We start from the raw sequence: 18661 nt of genomic DNA on the forward strand, positions 1-18661 counted from the left end.
CACTTGCGGCGTTCCAGCATAGTAAGATCGCGCCTTGCAGCTCTGCAGTGGCGATTCCGCCTTCCGGAACATCGCATCATGTGTGACCTACCCACCAGGTGGAATTCAACGTTACATATGTTGGAGCGGTTGTGTGAGCAGCAGCCAGCAGTAATGGAGTAACAGCTGCATCAGGCACAAAGAAGTCGCACTGCGCGCCGTTCAGACTTCACAACCACTTAGTGGGCCACTATGAAGGACATCTGCCAGGTTTTGCGTGCCTTCTATGATTCCACGCGGATGGTGAGTGCAGATGATGCACTTGTCAGCATGACTGTCCCCCTTATCTGCCTGCTTGAAAGAACACTGCAAGCGCTAAGGGATGAGGTTATGGAAGAGGTGGAGGATGAGGAGTCACAAATGCCATCTGCTTCTGGACAGTCTGCGCAACGTGGTTCCTCACAAAGGCCTAGGCAGGGGACACTTTGTGAGGAGGATGAGGAGGAGTCAATGGAGGAGGAAGACATGTTTACAGAGGAGGGAGTTACACAATGCTCCACTAGTCAGTATGTAGAGCGAGGGTTGGGTGATGCAAAGCAGGCAGAGATCACGCCTCAAGCAAGGGACAGCGTTTCTTGGCCAGTTGGCAGTCTGCAGCACATGGTTGATTTCATGCTGCAGTGCCGGAGAAACGACCACCCCATCTCCCACATTCTCAACACGGCTGATTATTGGGTGTACACCCTCCTAGATCCGCGCTACCGGGACAACCTACAAAGCCTCATAACACCGTTGAACCGGGAGCGTAAAATGCGGGAGTACCAAGACACACTGGTGCATTCCATCATCTTCTCCTGTCCAACTGAGAGCAGTGCTGCTAGTGCTTTACAAAGCAGCTCAGTGTGTCGAGGCAGCGGAGGAAGCTCAGCACAAACAGGGAGCAGAAGCACTGCAGCACAAGGCAAGACCAGTATGGCCCAACTGTGGCAAAGTTTTGTGTTCCCGCCACAAATGTCTACACCATCACAGATGGCTCCAGTTAGCAGGAGGCAACGTTTCCGTCAGATGGTGACAGACTACATGTCTTGCCCTCTCAGTGTACTCCCAAACGGCTCTTCCCCCTTCAAGTTTTGGGTCTCTAAGCTGGATACATGGCCAGAGCTTAGCCAGTATGCATTGGAGGTGCTGGCTTGCCCTGCTGCTAGTGTATTATCGGAACGCGTCTTTAGTGCCGTAGGTGATGTACTAACAGACCGTCGCATGCGACTATCCTCCGATAACACTGATCGGCTTACTTTTCTGAAAATGAACAAGGCCTGGATCTCACAGGAATTTGCCACTCCTCTTCCAGATTAAATACTTGGTTGGCAACAGTATCCAGGTCTCCTGTTGTGTTCATGTTTCTACCACCTGAACTGTAATCCCTGGGCTCCAACACCGCCAGTTGCTGCTCAGAAGTGCCGTCTGCACAGTCAACACATGACCCAGTGTTATTGGGTTTCAGTAACGTCAGCTGATCCCCTGCTGTGTATCCGGCAATTGCTCCTACTTCCTCCACACTCACACTACTACAGAAATTAAAGGGAACCTGTCCCCCCAGGCATTTGTAACTGAAAGAGCCACCTTGTGCAGCACAAATGCTGCACCAGGAAAAGGTGGCTCTTTTACTTTTGCTCCTTGCACACGCTGAACTTAACACTTATAAAATATGTGTCCCCTCATACCATGAAACCGTCCCGGAGATTGGACTTTCCTTCGTAATGAGACGCAGCACAGCCGCCATTCATACCCCCTTGGCGCTTGGTGCCGCCCCCTCAGCGTTGGTTGAATCTGTCCCGGAGCCTGCACTCTTATGTTAAACCTTGGGCATGCGCAGTTAGCGCTGCCCGTCTTCTGACATCATTTGATGTCAGGCTGACTGCTCCTGTGCGGTGTGGTGCGGTGACCCACATTACAGCCAGGGGGCACTGTCTGTGCACTTCAAGATGCGCTTGGATGCATAAATGTGATGAGACAAAGTCCGGCAGGAGTGTAAATGGCCGGTGTGTGTATTGCAGAGGAAGACACTCTGCGCTGTCAGTCTGAAGTTTGGTTGCTGTTCTGGGACCTGTAGTCCCACATGTAAATGTGTAAGTTCTAATGGGAGATTGGCAAGGCTAGTTGTGTGAGATGGGAGGGACAAACTAGCCACACACACACACCCACACTCCCACCCAAGGGAGTGGTTACAGGTATGTAATGTGACCAGGGTGTGGGTCACATGTTCCTGTGTGGTTCCTGTGTATGGATCTGTTGGGTCCATGTGCAAGGTCCTGGATGGTCGGTGTTGGAGTCTCCTGGCATTGGAGAAGTCCTGCAAGCACCTGAGACCGTGGACCTGATGTACGGTCAGTGTTGGATTGTCCTGAAGTGGGCTGGAGTCCTGGAAGCACTGCTAAGGCTATGGACTGAATGCTCGAGGGTGTTGGATTGTCCTGGGATGGGCTGGAGTCCTGCAAGCACCTGGTAAGAGTGTGAGTCCTGGAATGGTCAGAGTGTTGGACTGTCCGCAGATGGACTGAAGTCCTGTAAGCACCTGGTTAGATCATGGACTGATGGCCTGTGTGTTGGAAGTGCCTGTGACTGGTCTTCCTGGAAGCACATGGAGAGGCTGCATCTGCAGAGCCTGGGACGGTTTCTGTATTGGGGAAGCTACAGCTCCTACTGTGGGTCTGGAATATCCGAGGTGCCCTGGTCACAAGGACGGTGATCCCAGTGAGGCAGTTTCCCTGTAAACCAGCACTGGCTGGAGACAGTGTGTGGAGACAAAGCTCGTGTAAGGTAACTCCAGGTAACAAGGGGTTATAGGCAGACACGGATCTGCCATTGGAACAGACTATCGGTGGTTAATGTGTTCCGTTGATATAAATAATGAACTATTTGTGTTGTGGTTTATGACGTTTTAATAAACCGGAATAGACTGTTTTTGTGGAAAAAACGTGCCTGTATGCGTTATTCCCGTGCAAAGCGAGTGTCCCCCAAGACCCGAAGAAAGGGAAACGCTACAATTGGTGGAGAATGCGGGCAACGCCCCAAGAAGCACATGTGCAGTGCTAGAGGAGTCGACGGTCTGACAACCGTATGTTATACTGATCGGGATCAGTGAGAAACTGTGTTTGTGCTGTAACTCGGTGGGGTTACGAAGGTGACAAGCGTCTTGCTGTAACTCGGCGGGGTTACGAAGGTGACAAGCGTCTTGCTGTGGATCGGCGGGTCCACGAAGTCTGTGGTAGAGCATTGTGGAGTGCAGCTGCAGTTGCAGCAAGAGGTTCAGCAGCAGCGGCTTGTGATTGCCAGCAGGAGCTGAAGAGTTCGAAAAAAATATATATATTTTTTTTTTCCTTTTTGCAGACTCTTAAAGGGCCAGTGCGACCCAAAGAAACGTGTGTGAAATGGTGCCTGAGAGTACCGTTGGGTGTACCCCAGAGAAGGGGTGGTGTCCCTAATAGTGCGGAGTCTCAAAAAGTGGCGGTAACCCGAAGTGGGGCAGAGCCAAAAGAAAAGGGCGGCGATCAGTGACGGAGCAGCTAAGAGTTGAAAGACGGCGCCTAACAGGGCTGCTACGTTCAGTTGATGGAAGACGGCTGCCACGTTTGACCCAAAATGTGGACAAAAAAAGGGGTGGAAGTACCCAGCCTAATGAAAGAAGTAGTGTCACCTCAGTTGACTCAGGGATGAGTGACATAGGTGGAAGACCCTGTAGCAAAAGTGTAGTGACTAAAGGTTTGGTGACACAGACAGACTGTGACGTAAGGGCCAAAGCTCAAGGCCTACGTGGTGACCGCTGGGGGCGGGGTAAACCAAACAAGGAGATGTTGATGTGTGATGCTCAAAACCAACTGAGATGGTCCTCTCAACTGGTAGGGCAAGGTGACTTGCGTACCCAGTGTCGCAACCCTGGGTTTATGTCATGTGTCCACCCCAATAGGGTTGAACAAAGGGGGGAGATATGTGGTGCGGTGACCCACATTACAGCCAGGGGGCACTGTGTGTGCACTTCAAGATGTGCTTGGATGCATAAATGTGATGAGACAAAGACCGGCAGGAGTGTAAATGGCCGGTGTGTGTGTTGCAGAGGAAGACACTCTGCGCTGTCAGTCTGAAGTTTGGTTGGTGTTCTGGGACCTGTAGTCCCACATGTAAATGTGTAAGTTGTAATGAGAGATTGGCAGGGCTAGTTGTGTGAGATGGGCAGGACAAACTAGCCACACACACACACCCACACTCCCACCCAAGGGAGTAGTTACGGGTATGTAATGTGACCAGGGTGTGGGTCACATGTTCCTGTGTGGTTCCTGTGTATGGATCTGTTGGGTTCATGTGCAAGGTCCTGGATGGTCGGTGTTGGAGTCTCCTGGCATTGGAGAAGTCCTGCAAGCACCTGAGACCGTGGACCTGATGTACGGTCAGTGTTGGATTGTCCTGAAGTGGGCTGGAGTCCTGGAAGCACTGCTGAGGCTATGGACTGAATGCTCGAAGGTGTTGGATTGTCCTGGGATGGGCTGGAGTCCTGCAAGCACCTGGTAAGAGTGTGAGTCCTGGAATGGTCAGAGTGTTGGATTGTCCGCGGATGGACTGGAGTCGTGTAAGCACCTGGTTAGATCATGGACTGATGGCCTGTGTGTTGGAAGTGCCTGTGACTGATCTTCCTGGAAGCACATGGAGAGGCTGCATCTGCAGAGCCTGGGACGGTTTCTGTATTGGGGAAGCTACAGCTCCTACTGTGGGTCTGGAATATCCGAGGTGCCCTAGTCACAAGGACGGTGATCCCAGTGAGGCAGTTTCCCTGTAAACCAGCAATGGCAGGAGTCAGTGTGTGGAGACAAAGCTCGTGTAAGGTAACTCCAGGTAACAAGGGGTTATAGGCAGACACGGATCTGCCATTGGAACAGACTATCGGTGGTTAATGTGTTCCGTTGATATAAATGATGAAATATTTGTGTTATGGTTTATGACGTTTTAATAAACTGGAATAGACTGTTTTTGTGGAAAAAACGTGCCTGTATGCGTTATTCCCGTGCAAAGCGAGTGTCCCCCAAGACCCGAAGTAAGGGAAACGCTACAGCGGTCGCACTGCTTGAGATCCCGCCCCGCAGTGTCTTCTGATTTATTCATACTGCGGGGCTGGGATTCAGTCCATGCACTGTGCATATCTTTGCCTGTCACTCATCTCCTTCCGCCTTCTTCACACTGTGCGCCGTCAGCTGATCCCTAACCACATGCCACGGCCGTGATGCTACACAGTCCAACTCAGGCCTCGGCCTACACCCTGATTGACCCTGGGCTCCAACACCGCCAGTTGGTGCTCAGAAGTGCTGTCTGCACAGAGAAAAACACTTGCTCGTGTGTTAGTGGGGTTCAGTAACATCAGCTGCTCCCCTGCTGTGTATCCGGCAATGTGTCCTGCAACCACCACGCTGACACTACAACAGATATTAAACAGGCTCCAATTCAGGCCTCGGCCTACACCCTAATTGACCCTGGGCTCCAACACTGCCAGTTGGTGCTCGGAAGTGCTGTCTGCAAAAAGAAAAAAACTCGCTCATGTGTTAGTGGGGTTCAGTAATGTCAGCTGTTCCTCTCCCGTGTATCCGGCAATGTGTCCTGCGATCGCCACACTGACACTACAATAGAAATAAAAGGGAACCTGTCCCCTTCCCCCAGGCATTTGTATCTGAAAGAGCCACCTTGAGCAGTAGTAATGCTGCACAAGGAAAAGGTGGCTCTTTGAGTCATGCTCCTTGCACACACTGACCTTAACACTTATAAAATGTGTTCCCTCATACCGTGTAACCGTCCCGAAGGTGGGACTTTCCTTCGGAATGAGACGCAGCACAGCCGTCATTCCTCCCCCCTTGGCGGCGGGCGCCGCCTCCTCACCGTTGTTTGAATCTGTCCCATAGCCTGCACTGTTATGTTAATCCTTGGGCATGCGCAGGTAGCGCTGCCTGTCTTCTGACATCCTTTGGTGTCAGGCTGACTGCGCCTGTGCGGCCGCGCTGCCAGAGGTCCCGCCTCGCAGTGTCTTCTGATTTATTCACACTGCAGGGCTGGGATTCATGGGCAAGCAATGTGCATATCTTCACCTCAGGCTCTCACTCATCTCCCTACGCCTTCTTGAGACTGTGCGGCGTCAGCTGATCCCTAATCGAATGCCACGGCCGTGACGCCGCACAGTCAGAAGAAGGTGGAAGGAGATGAGTGAGAAGCCAACATATGCACTACGCATGCCCATGAATCTCAGCCCTGCAGTGTGATTAAATCTGAAGACACTGCAAGGCGGGATCTCTGGCAGTGCGGCCGCACAGGCGCAGTCAGCCTGACACCAAATGATGTCAGAAGATGGGCAGCGCTAACTGCGCATGCCCAAGGTTTAACATAACAGCACAGGCTACGGGACAGATTCAAACAATGCTGAGGAGGCGGCGCACGACGCCAAGGGGGGAGGAATGACGGCTGTACTGCGTCTCATTCCGAAAGAAAGTCCCACCTTCAGGAAGGTTTCACGGTATGCGGGGACACATTTTATAAGTGTTTAGTTCTGCGTTTGCAAGGAGCATAATTAAAAGAGCCACATTTTCCTTGTGCAGCATTAGTGCTGCACAAGGTGGCTCTTTCAGTTACAAACGCCTGGGGGGGGGTTAAAGGTTCCCTTTCAACTTGCTCCAATTAGGCCTCAGCCTACAGTCTGCTTCTCCTGCATTTTCTGAGATCCGCCAGTCGCTGCCCGGAAGTGCTGTCTGCACAGTCAACAGTTGCTCCTCTGTTATTGGGGTTCAGTAATGCCAGCTGCTCCCCTGCTCTGTGTGCGGCAATAACTCAAGTCTGCTCCTCCTGCTGTCCCTGGGCTCCAATACTGCCAGTTGCTGCTTGGAAGTGCTGTCTGCACAGTCAACAGTTGCTCCTCTGCTATTGGGGTTCAGTAACGCCAGCTGCTCCCCTGCTGTGTGTGCGGCAATAACTCAAGTCTGCTCCTCCTGTTGTCCCTGGGCTCCAACACTGCCAGTTGCTGCCCGGAAGTGCTGTCTGCACAGTCAACAGTTGCTCCTCTGTTATTGAGTTCAGTAATGCCAGCCGGTCTCTTTTCCCACATCTCCTTCTCTCCTCTCTTTTCCATCGGTATACACATGTCCTTAGCCTGATCTCAACATTTGGATCCCACATGGTGTATGTATTTGATTCTTTTTCTGACATGCAGGACCTTATCATACTTTGTGGTCCCTTCATTTAGCATGGCTGCATTGGGTGAAGGCCGTTTAGGCATTGATCTTTATTTGCCTGTGGAGTCCATTGTTTTCTATTGATACCTGTAGGGCTATATGGTACTGTGATATTAGCAGGTCTACACTTATTTGCTCATATTGTTGTGTTGTTTTGATCTGTGAACCACGTATATACAGTGGGGCAAAAAAGTATTTAGTCAGTCAGCAATAGTGCAAGTTCCACCACTTAAAAAGATGAGAGGCGTCTGTAATTTACATCATAGGTAGACCTCAACTATGGGAGACAAACTGAGAAAAAAAAATCCAGAAAATCACATTGTCTGTTTTTTTATCATTTTTTTTGCATATTATGGTGGAAAATAAGTATTTGGTCAGAAACAAACAATCAAGATTTCTGGCTCTCACAGACCTGTAACTTCTTCTTTAAGAGTCTCCTCTTTCCTCCACTCATTACCTGTAGTAATGGCACCTGTTTAAACTTATCAGTATAAAAAGACACCTGTGCACACCCTCAAACAGTCTGACTCCAAACTCCACTATGGTGAAGACCAAAGAGCTGTCAAATGACACCAGAAACAAAATTGTAGCCCTGCACCAGGCTGGGAAGACTGAATCTGCAATAGCCAACCAGCTTGGAGTGAAGAAATCAACAGTGGGAGCAATAATTAGAAAATGGAAGACATACAAGACCACTGATAATCTCCCTCGATCTGGGGCTCCACGCAAAATCCCACCCCGTGGGGTCAGAATGATCACAAGAACGGTGAGCAAAAATCCCAGAACCACGCGGGGGGACCTAATGAATGAACTGCAGAGAGCTGGGACCAATGTAACAAGGCCTACCATAAGTAACACACTACGCCACCATGGACTCAGATCCTGCAGTGCCAGACGTGTCCCACTGCTTAAGCCAGTACATGTCCGGGCCCGTCTGAAGTTTGCTAGAGAGCATTTGGATGATCCAGAGGAGTTTTGGGAGAATGTCCTATGGTCTGATGAAACCAAACTGGAACTGTTTGGTAGAAACACAACTTGTCGTGTTTGGAGGAAAAAGAATACTGAGTTGCATCCATCAAACACCATACCTACTGTAAAGCATGGTGGTGGAAACATCATGCTTTGGGGCTGTTTCTCTGCAAAGGGGCCAGGACGACTGATCCGGGTACATGAAAGAATGAATGGGGCCATGTATCGTGAGATTTTGAGTGCAAACCTCCTTCCATCAGCAAGGGCATTGAAGATGAAACGTGGCTGGGTCTTTCAACATGACAATGATCCAAAGCACACCGCCAGGGCAACGAAGGAGTGGCTTCGTAAGAAGCATTTCAAGGTCCTGGAGTGGCCTAGCCAGTCTCCAGATCTCAACCCTATAGAAAACCTTTGGAGGGAGTTGAAAGTCCGTGTTGCCAAGTGAAAAGCCAAAAACATCACTGCTCTAGAGGAGAACTGCATGGAGGAATGGGCCAACATACCAACAACAGTGTGTGGCAACCTTGTGAAGACTTACAGAAAACGTTTGACCTCTGTCATTGCCAACAAAGGATATATTACAAAGTATTGAGATGAAATTTTGTTTCTGACCAAATACTTATTTTCCACCATAATATGCAAATAAAATGTTAAAAAAACAGACAATGTGATTTTCTGGATTTTTTTTTCTCAGTTTTTCTCCCATAGTTGAGGTCTACCTATGATGTAAATTACAGACGCCTCTCATCTTTTTAAGTGGTGGAACTTGCACTATTGCTGACTGACTAAATACTTTTTTGCCCCACTGTATAACTGTTTTTGTATACTAAGCACATTGTATATGGTTATACCCCAGGCCATTATATTGTATTGTACCTGTATGACCATGCTGGAGTAGTTGGGGATGTGGGTTGTCACTCTTTTCCTACATTATCATATTAGGATATGACTTGTGTACAAGATTTGTGCTGTTGTTGCACTTTTAATGTTTTTATCCGTTTTTCTGTGTGATGTATCTTTTTGTGTGTTGCATTGTTTTTTGTAAAAGCTTACTAATAAAAGATTTAGTATTTTTTTTACATATGGTTGTGGTACTCCCTTCCAAGTGGACTTGATCTTTCTCTATGGGTTTAGTTGCTATGTTTCCAAGTGCACGTTGAGCCCCAACAGTTATATATTCAGCGGTGCCCTCCGCCCTCACGAATTTATCCCCTGCTGTGTGTGCGGCAATGTGTCCTGCGACCGCCACGCTGACACAACAATAGATATTAAACTGCCTCGAGTGCAGGCTTCGGCCTACACTCTGCTCCTCCTCCTGTGCCTGGGCTCCAACACCGCCAGTTGCTGCCCGGAAGTACCATTTGCACAGTCAACACTAGCTGCCGTGTTATTGGGGTTCAGTAAGGTCAGCTGCTCCCCTGCTGTGTATCCGGCAATGTGTCCTGCGACCTCCACGCTGACACTAAAACAGAAATTAAAGGGAACCTGCCCCCCCCAGGCATTTGTAACTTAAAGAGCGACCTTGTGCAGCACTAATGCTGCATTTGGACAAGGTGGCTCTTTTAGTTATTCTCCATGCACACGCTGAACTAAACATTTATAAAATGTGTCCCCTCGTACCTTCAAACCATCCCAGAGGTGGGACTTTCCTTCTTAATGAGATGCAGCACAGCCGTCATTCATACCCCCTTGGCGCCGGGCGCCGCCTCCTCAGCGTTGTTTGAATCTGTCCCGGAGCCAGTGCTCTTATGTTATCCCTTGACCATGCGCAGTTAGCTCTGCCCGTCTTCTGACATCATTTGTTGTCAGGCTGGCTGCACCTGTGCGGCCGCTCTGCCCAAGATCACGCCCCGCAGTGTCTTATTTATTCACACTGCGGGCCTGGGATTCATGGGCATGCGCAGTGCATATCTTGGCTTCTCACTCATCTCCTTCCGCCTTCTTCAGACTGTGCCGCGTCACGGCCGTGGCATACGATTTGGGATCAGCTGACGCGGCACAGTCTGAAGAAGGTGGAAGGAGATGAGTGAGAGGTGAAGATATGCACTGCGCATGCCCATGAATCCCAGGCTCGCAGTGTGAATAAATGTGGAGACACTGCGGGCCTGTGATTCATGGGCATGCGCAGTGCATATCTTGGCCTCTCACTCATCTCTTTCCGCCTTCTTCAGACTGTGCCGCGTCACAGCCGTGGCATACGATTTGGGATCAGCTGACGCGGCACAGTCTGAAGAAGGTGTAAGGAAATGAGTGAGAGGCGAAGATATGCACTGCGCATGCCCATGAATCCCAGGCCCGCAATGTGAATAAATGTGGAGACACTGCGGGCCTGGGATTCATGGGCATGCGCAGTGCATATCTTGGCCTCTCACTCATCTCCTTCCACCTTCTTCAGACTGTGCCGCGTCACAGCCGTGGCATACGATTTGGGATCAGCTGACGCGACAGTCTGAAGAAGGTGGAAGGAGATGAGTGAGAGGCCAAGATATGCACTGCGCATGCCCATGAATCCCTGCGCGGCTGCCCTGCCAGAGATCCCGTGTCTTCTGATTTATTCACACTGTGGGGCGGGATCTCTGGCAGGCGGCCGCACAGGTGTCTGAAGACAGCGCTAACTGCGCATGGCCAAGGGATAACATAACAGCGCAGGCTCCGGGACAGATTCAGATAATGCTGAGGAGGTGGCACACAGTGCCAAGGGGGTGTGAATGATGGCTGTGCTGCGTCTCATTAAGAAGGAAAGTCCCGCCTCCGGGACGGTTTCAGGGTAAGAGGGGACACATTTTATAAGTGTTAACTTCAGCGTGTGCAAGGAACATAATTAAAAGAGCCACCTCATCCAAGGTGGATCATTTAGTTGCAAACACCTGGGGGGTTAAAGGTTCCCTTTCAACTTGCTCCAATTAGGCCTCAGCCTATACTCGGCTTCTACTGCATTCCCTGGGCTCCAACACCACCAGTTGCTGCTCAGAAGTGTCTTTGGCACGGGTACTCCCTCATGCCCAGCCCGGTTCCAGCACGCCAGCTGTTTCCAGATAGTGTCAAGATCACTTTGTCTCCAATAAGTTGTCATGTCGTGTTGCGGTCTGGTTAGCCGACTCTATGGTGCCTGCAGTTTAGGTGCTTCCTATGTGGGCTGCGGGAACTGGCAATGAAGGCTGTTTCCGTTGTGCCAATAGGACAAGCTCCCCCTGTAGGACTGTGGGTTTTCGGTAACTACGGTGGCTCGCGGCCTAGCAATTTTTTTTTCCTGTGGACCTTCTGCTGTCTATCTGAGTTCCAGCCCCATTAGCTGGTTGAATAGGTCCCCCTGGTTCCAGTACCATCAGCTGGTTCCGGGCAGAGCCTTTGGCTTAGGTGCCTCCTTCTGGGTATCCGATTTCCACCAACGTCAGGTGGTCCTTGGTAGTGCTTTCTGGCACGGGTACCTCCTGCTTAGTAACCGGGTTCCAGTAACGTCAGCTGGTCTTCGGTAGTTCCATTGGCTCTTGTACCTTCGGCTAGCCATCCGGGTTCCAGTACCATCAGCTGGTTCTCGGCAGTGTCTTTTGCTCTTGTACCTTCTGCTCCCCATCCTGGTTCCAGTACCGTCAGCTGGTTCCGGGCAGAGCCTTTGGCTTAGGTGCCTCCTTCTGGGTATCCGAGTTCCACCAACGTCAGGTGGTCCTTGGTAGTGCTTTCTGTCACTGGTACCTCCTGCTTAGTAACCGGGTTCCAGTAACGTCAGCTGGTCCTTAGTTGTTCCATAGGCTCTTGTACCTTCGACTAGCCATCCGGGTTCCAGTACCATCAGCTGGTTTTCGACAGTGTCTTTTGCTCTTGTACCTTCTGCTCCCCATCCTGGTTCCAGTACCGTCAGCTGGTTCCGGGCAGAGCCTTTGGCTTAGGTGCCTCCTTCTCGGTATCCGAGTTCCACCAACGTCAGGTGGACCTTGGTAGTGCTTTCTGGCACGGGTACCTCCTGCTTAGTAACCGGGTTCCAGCAATGTCAGCTGCTCCTCGGTTGTTCCATTGGCTCTTGTACCTTCGCTAGCCATCCGGTTTCCAGTACCATCAGCTGGTTCTCGGCAGTGTCTTTTGCTCTTGTACCTTCTTATACCGAGAAGCAGAAGAACAAGAAGCTGCAGAACAAAAAGCAGAAGAACATTAAGCATAAGACTAAAAATCAGAGCAAAAGATATTATCTAAATTATAAGCAGAAGAAGACTAAACAGTGTATGGGGGTGAGTCCGTTCCTCCTCGTGATGCCCCTGGAAAAAACCTGCTGCTGCAGGCCAAACTGAACGCGGACAAATCCTGTTTTAAACCTTTGGGACAGGCAGAACAGAAGGTGTAATCTTCAAACTTTTATAGATAACAACTACAGGAAGGCCTGGCTGTCACAAATAAGAATATGATGAAGAAGAAGAATATGAAGAAGATGACGAAGTTGATTATGAAGAAGAATAATAGTTGAATCAAAAGAATATGAAGAATGTAAAAAAAAAAAATAATACGAAGAAGGTGAAGTAGACGAAGATGAATAAGGTGAAGGAAAGTTGATGAAAAAGATGATGCTGCTGAGGATGATGATGAAGAAGAAAGTGTGGGAGAAGTTAAAAAGAAGGTGAAGAGCATGGAAGTAGTGAAACATAAATATCTGACTAAATATAAAAAATCGTAACATAGTCAATAGCTTTGTAACTCCGAACGTCTTTAAAAAAAAAAATGCGGAGCCCTGCATCAAAGCAGGGGAGCCGGCATCGGACGGTATAGTACGTCCGATGCCGGTAAGGGGTTAATGTCTCCTCCACCTCTCCCAATACATCCTACATTATTCTTAGTTGCTTTCCTTCATGTAGAAGTAACCTACAAGGAAAGAAAGGGTTTATTTTAATTCCGATATTTTTGTCTCATTGACTTGTATTGGTATCGGGTATCGGTATCGGCGATACCCGATATTCTTGGAATATCAGCTGATCCAATCCGATACCGATACTTCTGGATATCGGAAGGTATCGCTCAACACTACATTTGAACCTTTGTGCAGCATTATATGGGGCATATTTTTGTATGGAGCATCTTATGGGGCCATCATTAACCTTTATAGAGCATTATATGGGGGCGTATTTTGTATGGAGCAATATATGAGACTCCTGATTCAATATGGATATTCAAAAACATTTAACCTACTGATGTCTCAATTAATTTTACTTTTGTTGGTATCAGTTTTTATTTTTGAAATTTATCAGTAGCTGCTGCATTTCCCACCCTGGGCTTATACTCAAGTCAATAAGTTTTCCCAGTTTTTTGTGGCAAAATTAGGTGTCTCGGCTTATACGCAAGTATATATGGTAATGTTGAGTGTTGTCATAGCAACGATGATGTCACAATGGAGAAAATTATGTCATAATGTCGATCGTTTTCATGGTGATGAGAAGTCATTGAGTGTTGTCATGGCGATGATTGTCATAGAGTGTTATCATGGCGACGATGCTATAGTGGGTTGTCAACGCAATGATGATGTTAGGCTGCCGTCACACTAGCAGTATTTGGTCAGTATTATACATCAGTATTTGTAAGCCAAAACCAGGAGTGGGTGATAAATGCAGAAGTGGTGACCTGTTTCTGTTATACTTTTCCCCTGATTGTTCCACTCCTGGTTTTGGCTTACAAATACTGAGGTAAAATACTGAACAAATACTGATAGTGTGACGGCAGCCTTATAGTGGGTTATCATGGTGAAGATGATGTCATCTTGGGTTGTCATGGCAGCGATGATCTCATAGTGGGTTGCTATGGTGACAATGGTGTCATAGTGTGTTATTATGATGATGATGTCAATGTAGGTCACCATGGTGACAATAATGTTACAGTATCAGAGCACAACAAACAGAAACCTGAAGCTAATGACAAATATGATATGGAAATAATAAAAGCACAAAATTATATATATAAAAGTGCCTTTATTTAAATATATGGCAATGGCACTAACAATGTGCCTGTACTTGGAGAAAAATTATATAGAAAAAATAATAATAATAAAATATATATGGACGGACAACAACCAGAAATAACAGATCAATGGGTATACCACATACACTGTCTCATTATACCATAAGGTTATACCGATATCTACCAAAGTCTAGACCAAAACTAATATTGGAGTATGTGCAGCCATATAAAAAAGTGCATTAAACCGAAAACAATTATAAAAAATAATGAAAAAATAATAATAATAATAATAATAATAATAATAAATACCTCATACAAATGTGGTGCCAATATATGAAAAAAACGTGAAAAAATACCAAGTGTATAGCAATGTAAAAAATATATATATAATATATACATATATTATGGAAGGTAAATAAGTGCAATAAAATGAGTGTGTAAAAAATGTAAGAAAAGAATATATTGGGCCTGATGTAAGATAAGAATGATATATATAGTGAAAAAAATGTAATGTAATGGTCTAGAACAGCCTATGGTAGACACAGGTGCACCACACGATATAGATATGTCCAGGAAAAAAGTGCACAATACACCTGGATATGACTACATGAGGTCAGGTTGCACAATATAACTGAATATGTGAACGTGCACAATATGGCAGTATAGATAAACCTAGGTGCACAAAAGTGCACGCTATGCAGTGGTATGTTGAAAGAAAGTCACACGGACAGTGTATAACCTGAAGGAAATAGTAATAGATACGTAGGTGGCAATGGAAAAAATAGTAAAATAAAGGTGATTATAGTGTTACCTATAGGTGTCCGTCCCTCCAAGATACAGAGCACCCCGACGCGTGTTTCGGACGCTAATCCTTCGTCAGGGGGTGATGTATCTGGGGAACCGGGGGTTTAAATACCTAAAGGATACATGCCGATGAGAGGAAGCGGAAGCGCAGGTGGCGCATGCGCCGTCAGTTGGACCCGGAGGTCGGCAGAGCCCGCGTCATATGCCAGGGACAGCAAAGCCGCTGTCATGGCAACACAGACGTGGGATGCTCAACCAACGGGACGCAGACTGCGCAGGCGCACCGCCCCAGCTCACCTCCGATGGACAAAGCATATAGAGGGTGTGTGTCAATAAATGAGAAGCAGGGGAAATAAGTAGTGTGTGCGCAATGGGGTGTAGCGGTAAATAAAGATGTGTAAGAACGGTAGTATGGGTAATGAAAAAGATGCAATATATGGAACAGAGTAAAAATGGGAAAACTAACAAATATGTGAAAGGAATGGGGAGTGAATGAAAGTAATGCTAAGGGGCACAAAAGAAGCCTGTAATTGAGGGACTGCATATATTAAGTACTGAATGTACAAATATATATGCTAAACAGAATGCAAATATATAGGGACTGCACAAGTGTAATTACAGGGCATGCATATACAAGGAAAATAAATGAAAAATAAATAATAATAAAAATAATAAATAATAATAAATAAATAGATGAATAAATACAAATAAATATGAATGTAAATGTAAATAAAAATAAAAATAATAAATATAAATAAAAGTAAATGAATAGACATAATGGAAATATGTATGCCGCACAAGATAATACATAGATGTGTTTACATCAGTGCATATAAATGATGTAACAATACATATATCAAAAGAAACAAAAATATAATAATATAATATTTACGTATGTATAACAAAAAGGCATAGGGCCCAATATTATTGAGATATAAAGAAAAAATAATATAAATAAATAAAAATGAAAAATAATAATAATAATAATAAAGTAATTTTAATGAAAGAAAATGAAAAATAGAAAAATGGATGATGCAATATGAAAAATGAATCTTTGTATTTCCAGAAAACGTCCAAAGAAAGTCCGGAACTCCGGTTCAGTGGAGACATCCACCCAACCCTATCCACATGTACGATGTCCAAGAAAATAGAAAGGTAAGTAACTAGAATAGAAAATAACTAGAATTAAAAACACACACAAGAATATATCTTATAAGAATACACATACACATATATACATATATATATATACATATATATACATATATATATATATATATACATATACACACATAAGAACATATAAGAATATATAACACACAAGATTATTGGTAATCCAAAGTTAAAACCACAGAAAAGTTTTTTTAAAAACATGTATATGTATAAAAATTAAAATGCAAATATATATGTGTATATACAGATATGCACAGTACACGTACATATCTAAAAAATAATAATTAAAATAAAAAGGTAAAAATACGTATAATAAGTACTGAAGTATAATAACAATGGATCCAAGTTAAAAGGAAAATAAAACCATTTGGTTAAAAGAAAGTGCAATATACAACGGTTCCAAAAACGGTTCATAAGAATGAAGCAAAATTGAAGTTTTCATTTAAACCTAGAGGTGAAACTGTTTTGAGAGTCCAGATCCACTTAGATTCCAATCTGGCCAGAGGTATACTGATATTGCCCGCTCTTGGGGTGGATCTTATCATGTCAATCCCGATGACTCGTAGTAATGAGGCATCTGAGTTATGACAGATTTTAAAATGCTTCGGCAGTGTTTTGAGTGATGATATGTCTTGGATATCTTTCGCAGCCAGGATTCCCAGAACAAGCTCTCAAGTTCTAACTTTAAATTGACGGGTGGTCAAGCCTACGTAAATCAGAGAGCATGGGCAAGTCGCATAATATACGACTGCCCTAGAAGTACATGTTATAGATTGAGAGATCTTAAATATTTTGAGGCCATCCGAACTGGCAAAGGTCTGGGCTCTATCCACATTAGGACAGGCCACACACTTACCACAAGGTCAACACCCACTTATTGGTTTGGTGGAAGAGAGAAAAGAGGATTTGATTTCTCCCGTATAGTGGCTCCTAACTAATTGGTCACCCAAATTCCTAGATCTTCTGAAGGTCATACTTGGTGTTGCCCCGATGTACTGGGAAATGATGGGGTCAGCTTGGAGGATAGGCCATGATTTCTCCAAGTAATAGCGTAGCATATCACTTTGTCCGTTATATTGTGTGATAAATCTTACCTGTTTATTGGATTGTTTAGGTTTTGAGGAATATAGAGCCTGATGTCTCGTAGTGTTCTTAGCTCTATTGTATGCTCTTTTGATAGAGCGACGGCTGTATCCTCTATCAATAAACCTCAATTTAAGGTCCATGGCCTGTTTCTCAAAGTCCTCCTCGGTAGAACAGATTCTGCGGAGGCGCAGAAACTGACCAATAGGAATGGCCCGTATCATGGCTGGTGGGTGTGAAGAGGAGGCGTGTAGGAAATAATTGACTGCTGTATTTTTCTGGTATAGGTCTGTTTGTAAGCAATTGTCTATCCACCTGATAGCCATCACATCTAGAAACTCAATACGGTCATAATTTGACTGATGGGTTAGGTGGATATTATATAAATTCTGATTCAGAGATGTCATGAATTCATCAAGTAATTCCACCGAACCCTGCCAGATCAAAAATACATCGTCAATGTACCGCGCCCAGAACAGGACGCGATCCATTGACGACGAACAATCAGACAGGAAGAGGTCCCTATCCCACAGCCCCAGGAACAGATTAGCATAAGCGGGCGCAAAGGCCGCGCCCATGGCTGTTCCCTGGAGCTGCAGGTAGAAGGACCCCTTAAAGGGACTCTGTCACCTGAATTTGGCGGGACTGGTTTTGGGTCATATGGGCGGAGTTTTCAGGTGTTTGATTCACCCTTTCCTTACCCGCTGGCTGCATGCTGGCTGCAATATTGGATTGAAGTTCATTCTCTGTCCTCCATAGTACACGCCTGCGCAAAGCAATCTTACCTTGTGCAGGCATGTACGATGGAGGACAGAGAATGAACTTCAATCCAATATTGCAGCCAGCATGCAGCCAGCGGGTAAGGAAAGGGTGAATCAAACACCTGAAAACTCCGCCCATATGACCCAAAACCAGTCCCGCCAAATTCAGGTGACAGGTTCCCTTTAAAAAGAAAAAAATTATGTGTCAAAGAAAAAGACAACAGTTGTTCCACAAAAGAGCATTTATGTGTGGATGTAACAGATGACCTCAGAAAAAACTGTGTAACCTGGATGCTGTCTGTATGTCGTATCTTAGTATATAGTGACTCAATGTCACATGTCACTAATAGGGTATCTGTACCAACATATAGCCCGTCGATCTTTTTGAGGAAGTCATTTGTATCCTTGATGAAGGATGGTAGAGTTTCCACTACAGGTTGGAGCTCAGAATCGATAAATTTATTTATGTTTTCCAGGTAGCTCCCACACCCGGATATAATGGGTCGACCCGGAGGGGTCACTTGATTTTTATGAATTTTGGGTAGCAGATAAAGGGTGGGAATGGATGGCTTATGAACCCTTAAAGCGTCAAAAAGTTCTTTACTTATGATCCCTTCCTCTTTGGCCATTTGTAAAATCAAATTCAATTCCGTCTGAAATTTAGTTAGAGGGTTGAATGTTAACTTACTGTAGCAA

The 18661-nt window shown here is 46.1% G+C and overlaps 1 protein-coding gene across 1 annotated transcript in view; it reads left to right on the top strand.

Annotated features, from left to right (window-relative positions):
* The first annotated feature begins 2383 nt into the window (after positions 1–2383).
* Positions 2384–18661, top strand: part of LOC138657968 (uncharacterized) — a 56079-nt gene continuing 39801 nt past the window's right edge. The window contains exons 1-2 of the mRNA XM_069745553.1: positions 2384–2484; positions 16015–16103. The gene's annotated coding sequence lies outside the window, so the exon portion shown is untranslated. The remainder of the gene's footprint in view (positions 2485–16014; positions 16104–18661) is intronic.

This window comes from Ranitomeya imitator, chromosome 1 (genome assembly GCF_032444005.1).
Source record: "Ranitomeya imitator isolate aRanImi1 chromosome 1, aRanImi1.pri, whole genome shotgun sequence".
Lineage (NCBI taxonomy): Eukaryota > Metazoa > Chordata > Amphibia > Anura > Dendrobatidae > Ranitomeya > Ranitomeya imitator.